Genomic DNA, 7,174 nt, shown 5'->3' on the forward strand with positions numbered 1-7,174 from the left:
CGTCTATAAGGCCTCGTTAGTTTTATGAGTGAATTGCCAATATCAATAGACTTTTAGATATATGCATCGATGATTGACATTCCTCGCGAATCACTTCTTACATATATGAAAGTCAGCATTATTTCAACCAATTTAAATAAGGTAGGAAATCAAATTGAAATATAGTCAGTAGAAAGTTCTTTGTGATAAGCACAATTTTTGTTATTGTATAGCGATCATAACAGGAAAAGTTGCACAATTGATGTATATCAGTGAAAAGGAATATCTAGAGAAAATCGATAAAATGTTAGAATGTTTGATACAGCCCAGTGTTTTATTATTTAAGATTATTATCTTATTAATTCCACATCAAAGAATTCTGGAATGACGAGGTCACTTCACTGCACGAGGAAAATTCAAAATGGCGTCAGTTACAAACAGAAACAACAAGTCAATTAATCTTTAATACAAGGCATCAAACAGTGTAAAAGTATTGAAGTTATTACATTAATATATTGTGGTATTTGTACATAAATGTATGCTAAGAACGTATTTTGCAGTCGCACTTGATGCATTATTATTTTAAATGTTTTTGAGGTTGTAACATTTAAGTTTATAAATCATCAATTTATTGATTGATGGTTGTTGAACGTACTAGTTCAAAAGGTAACAGACAAAAGTTCGTCACAACTATCTTATTCACATATTGTCACACTCCAGTTTTAAAAGAATTTTGTGTATAATGCAAAGCAATGTTTTTCTAAAATGTCAGTATAAGTTGACACTCCATCTTGTATTTTATCTTGCCATTTTACAACCATTTGCCCAAAATGAAATAGAAAAATAATCAATAAGGAAAACAGTCCAAACACTTTCACTTTTCAATTTCAAGCTGAAAGCTCTCAGGAAAAATGACGCCACTGCCTATAATATTGGGATATTTTTTATGCAAGTCTTGTTTTGCACATACCGTAATAAGTCGAACATTGCAACATGTCTCGTAAGCATACAATTGATATTTGTATATGAGTGAATGAAGTGAAGATGACAACTGACTGTCTTTTTTTTAATATAAATGAATAGGTCAAGAGTCAAGACTACCTAAATGATCTACAGTATCCAATGACTACTTGCTGTTTTTTTTTTGGTACAAATAAATAGGTCAAGACTACCTGAGTGATCTACAGTATCCAATGACTACTGTCTGGTTTTTTTGTGTACAGATAAAAATGTCACGAATACTGGAATGATATGCAATATCCAATGATTACTAGCTGTTCTTTTGTACTAATAAATAAAGACTACCCGAATGATCTAAAGTATTATAAGTAATTTGTATTTTTTTCCCTTGCAATTACATTTTCTAAATCAAGAATACAGACTACTAGTATCCTTTCAAACAAAATGAATATGAAGAGCCTATTAAATTATCAGAACAGTAAATAGAAATAGTAAATAATGCTCCTGAGGTCATATGTTATAGGACTAATTACCCACATACTCATTAAATAAGTTACTAGTGACATACACAAAATGTAGTTATTTCTGTTACTTGAAGCAAATTCTATTTCTGTAGATTTACACAATATTGTTATACTTTTTATTTTATTTCACATTGACGATTAGACAAATGGGGATACTCCTTTGATTTTTCTATTTCATGTCAGTCAGGTCCCGTTATATGAAACTTGAAACCACTTCTCTGCCATATTGATATTTTATAACAACTGTGCCCATGACCCATATAATTTGATATTCATTTTTTAACCATATATCATAGTAAGCTAGCTTTTTTTTATTTTACACTAATCCACAATCTTCCATGTTAAATTTTGTCTCCATTGAAGTGTATGCCATTGAACCATCATGGTATTAAACACAATTCCAATTAATTATGCTGTTATAGTGGGTCAACATATATTCAACATGGGTGGCATTCCAGTTATTGAAATTTGTGTCAGATTGGATAATGAACTAGACCTTTAAGTATTGATCTCATAATTTAATATGGAGCCATCGTATGCGACCCCTACCCGGTAACAAAAATAAACATGTCAAGTGGCAAAATTTATCACCAGAGACTACAAGTCAAAAGAGGATGGATAAGTCTCCAAAATGCTTGCCAAACTGGAAATACAACAAGATCTCCAGACAAGGACGTTCAAGGTGTTGATGCCAAAGTTAGTATTTATGTAAAAATAAGTTGAGGGATGATTCACGCTATTGAACCAGATGAATTCCTCTTAAAAGCATGTTCGAAGAGAACCATAACTGCCGAGAAATTCAAAGAATACCACGAAACAATTATTGTGGAAAAGCAAGTAAAGATTAACTCTTACTGTGAGTGTATTGACATTCCGCCAAGTAAAACACTCTACAATATCCAAACTCACTTTAGGGCCTTAATAATAGGGTACAAGTCAAACGGCATCCATAGAAAAAGTCAAATCGGCACCTGGTTAAATCGACATCTAGTCAAATCGGCACCTATTTAAAGTCAATTAAGCATCCAATAATATATATAAATAATTCAACCCTTGAAAATGTGAATAAACATGATAAAATTAGGTTAATATTTCTGGCCAACCCTTTCCTTATCTACCTCTTCTTCGGTAAATACTGTATAATTTCTGGACAACCAATTCCTTATTTTTACTGTTTTTGCTTAAAATACTGTTAAAAGTATATATTAAACAAATCTAACATGGATGCCGATTTGACTATATCAAGTGCCGATTTAACCAGGTGCCAATTTGACAAGATGCTGATTTGACTATACCGGGTGCCGAATTGACCAGGTGCTGATTTGACTAGAATTCTGTAAGAAAGTGATCGCGCCGAATCAGCTAGACGACACTGTTGTGCACGCATCAAACGTAGAGAGCTTCAAATCTGTTCTCCCGCCCCGCCAATAAAACCGTTGTATTAAAGCCAGCATCGATATCGACAATTTATTCACATGTCATACAGATACAGTCTGTTACAAACTCTACTGCTGTAACTTTGTAAACAAAGATTGAGTCGGATTTCCGGTACTTCGATCTGCCTTATAACTAGTAGAAAGTGGACCAACACGGACACACTATATTTTCTTATAAAAAAGGCAGTTGTTTGTAAAAAGAAAAGACTATCAAGTTTTCCCCAATTAATTATATATCATTAATGTTTTAACAATGTTTTAGTTTTTCTTCACATAATCAATAAAGTTATAAAAATAGATTTATGAGTATCTTAACAACATTGGTTGGTACACTTCGATCTTTTTGGTTATAAGAAAGACCGGAGGTATGTAAACTGGTTCCCGGTTGATTACTACACAAAAAAGATAAAACAAGCAAATTCCAGTTTGTATGTAAAATAGTAAATATGAAACCAAGCGCGGTAGGCAGGGAAATGTAATGGAAGTTCAGTTCACTAGTATCGGAAACATGCCGCTGAAAGCGTCATTTTCCAAAAACACAAATTTAGTTTGTCGTTTCGATATTTCGATAAGCTATGAATTAGTAAAAAACAATTCAGGAAAATTATCAAGTGTTGCTTAATTTTTGGAGAGGTGCATATATAAAGAAATATATTTTTTTAATTAACCAATTGGCCTTTTCAGAATCTAAAGGACTATGGGTAATCTCATTGTTCGTACACGAAAATGAAAATAACGTTACGTCATTGGTTGAATTTCTATTGTTTATCCCATTTTAAACCAATCACATCGTTTTAGTGTACACTTTTCGAAAAATTACACAGAATGTGTTAGATTCAGAAACGGCGAATTGAGAATTGAGATGACACCATGAGGTCCTAGCGATGAGACAACGAAAGACTTGCAGCTCAATGCAAAATAAAGAAGCGAAATGAAAACCGACCCGTGTCTGCATTATAACCCAGAAAACCACAAAATAATACAATTGAGCAGTTATACAAGTAGTAGTGGATACTTCAAAGTATCTGGAAATATACAACAGATTGAGAAACTATGTTAAATGTAAAATACTTTTACCATATGAACTTAAAAAATGTATAACCAAGATTTATTCCAGACATTAGACTACATATATAAACCAAAGTATTTTTAAAACTAATTATCTTCAGTTACGGTCACCGTGACACTTTCCCTTGAAGGCAGTCAATACTTTATTCTTAAGATATTAGAAAATGTGTGTTACTTATAACTTATCAACGACGTCACTTTCTGATATCATTTACTGTATCATAAATTGGTATTGATTTGTCGCAGCTGAACTATTTAGTCTGGGAAATACTTCCTTTGATGTTATTGATAAACATCATATATGCTTAATACCTTTGATTTGTTCAATTACAACTGGAATATCCTTGGAAAATTACAATAAAAAGAGTTGGTTAAAGGACAAAGGTTAATGAGAACTCCGTTTAAGATTGTGTAACAACAGAAATATTTGTTATGTGTTTATATGTTTAAGAAAAAAGGCACTCATCAAAGAAACATGTACCAGGCTCCTAATTTAGCACGCCAATGACGCTTTTCGTTTACAAAATACTCATCAGCGAATGAATAAGGAAAAAGGCCAAAAACACTTTGGGCTGAAACTTCGAACGCTTTTGCCGAATTGACCATTTCAAATCATTCAATTAAAGCAAGCATTCTATTACTGGCTATAGGAATGGCCGATACACTACGATTCGTTTTCTCTAATTCTTATTAAAACAAATGTGTTGGCAAATTTGCACAAATAATCAAAATCGGAAAAGAAAGTATAAAATTATATTTTGAATAAGTAACATTTAGTTTTCAACTTCGTTGACATTCTATACAGGCGAGACAATAAAAATACGGGTACCCCCTTTATTATGTTTCAAAGCATATAAACCTCAAAGAAAGGGTTAATTTTAACGACAAATTTATAGCACAGTTAAAAATCTTCATGAAATTTAAATTTTAGAATCCGTATAAGCACAGGCAAATGATGGTGAATCAGTATACATCTAATACCATTCTATTTCTTATATATGCATATGTAAAATGGGTATGATGAAATAACGGAAATATCTGACTTGATAAACACACAAAAATAGTGTATAATACCTTAAATCTTCTTTTTCATGTTGTAATTCATTGGTTATCGTTTTCTGAACGTACAGTGACTAATATTCATTCATATTTGTGTTTAAAAATAACAAAATATATATTTTGAAACGTTCTGAGAAGTGAGTTGGCCAGGATGGGGCTGACTGCTATTGGATAAAGGGTCTACTGTGTATCGGGTTACTAATAATACTTGCAACACAACTCCTCATATAGTTTTTACATGGTATTCTTCTACGTGCTATGTGTGAACCTCCCCCAACACTTAAACAATATTATAGGTGTTACTCCGTTTTCTTCCAGATACAGATACATTTATTTGGTTTTAGTGTAGTGTAGAACATTGATTTAAGCTAGAATTTATTGCCGTTTTGTCTTGGTTTGTGATGATACGGCATGTAATCTTGTAAATATTTCCATTCTCAATTCATTTTTTGTTTTATTTTTATTTTGGAGGAGCTCTATAGTTTGGTCCAATCCTTGTATACATGTACCTATTTATATGATCCATACATGGAAACGGAATAAAAACTCCGAGTAAAGAAACAATGCAAAAATTACCACATAAACTAGTTAATTCGAAAAGAATACTTATCAAATGACGACACAACAACGACACTAACTAACAAAGCTACATATATATAAATCAAAATAAAAATAACACCAAGACGTATTAAGACTAGCGTTTCTTGAATTGAACAGGCGTAAAAATGCTTTGGGGTTTAATTTCTTTACAAAGTTTCGCAAGTAATTATATACATTCGTTTGACCTCTATACTTCACAAATTTCATGGGGATTTTATGCGCATGACATAAAGCAAAAAATCCTCATATCCGAAACATTTTGAGGATACTCCGAAAAAGTGTGTACTTTCTTCCTTTCTTTCTCTTAATACGATTTCCTGTTGTTTATTGTGATCTTGTTTCAATTTCATGATTTTATTTGATCGCAGACAGTAAGGTGGCATATAAATCGTTATGATGTGTGACAGAGTCAAAATAAGTGATATTTTTTTATGACTTTCCTTTGTTTATAAAAAAAAGTATATTTGTAAGGATAAAGCACTGGGGAACGGTCAATACCCCCGAGTCATTAATCATGTTTTTACATGTCTGAGCTTTTGAATATTTCAAATGAAACTGAACAAAATGATGATCAGTTTCAATTAGTCTGCCTTATCTGAAATATAGAACGACAATAGAATACTAGTATCTGCAAAATATCAACATCTGTTTTTCGTTGATTTGTATTTTGCAATCCACGATCAAACAACTTTGAAACAGACTGTTACTATTTAGATATACATTTGTCATGTCAAAACACTACATTATTATGAAATCTATTTACCCGACGCGTCAATAAATGTCAAATTGACGAAAAGAAAATAACATCGTTAAATATAATTTTTTTTAGTTTTTTTTATGTAATACGAACGAACGTAACGGAATTCAGTAGTGCATTAATATTATAACTTGATATATAATTAACTGTGAAAAATTGGAAATATTTTTGTCATTTTTAGGACAAAGGATAGTTGTTATTTGCCTTATGACAATAGGCACATATTTCATAACTTTAGGACAAAAACCCAATCTACCAATAAACATAAAATAACAAGAATGTGTCCAAAGTACACGGATGCCTCACTCGCACTATCATTTACCATGTTCAATGGACCGTGAAATTGGGTAAAAAATGTAATTTGGCATTAAAATTAGAAAGATCATATTATAAGGAACATGTGTACTAAGTTTCAAGTTGATTGGACTTCAGCTTCATCAAAAACTACCTTGACCAAAAACTTTAACCTGAAGCTGGACAACCGGACGGACGAACAGACGAACGAACGAACAGACGGACGGACATACACACAGACCAGGAAACATAATGCCCCTCTGCTATCGTAGGTGGGGTATACACATAAAAGGTATTTTGTGTCATAGGTCCAACATGTTTACTAACATCAGGTCTCCTGCGAATCTGTTGAAATTATCCCCAACGATTTGATGGATGAAGGCGAACATTTCAGCAGCTAATATCGTATTTGAAACAGAAAATGATGTTAAACTTGGTATAAATTGTCCGTCGATGAGATTAAATTCCAACGAGAGGTCAAATAGTTACCGAGAAAT

The sequence above is a fragment of the Mytilus galloprovincialis genome, chromosome 12 (assembly GCF_965363235.1).
Source record: "Mytilus galloprovincialis chromosome 12, xbMytGall1.hap1.1, whole genome shotgun sequence".
Lineage (NCBI taxonomy): Eukaryota > Metazoa > Mollusca > Bivalvia > Mytilida > Mytilidae > Mytilus > Mytilus galloprovincialis.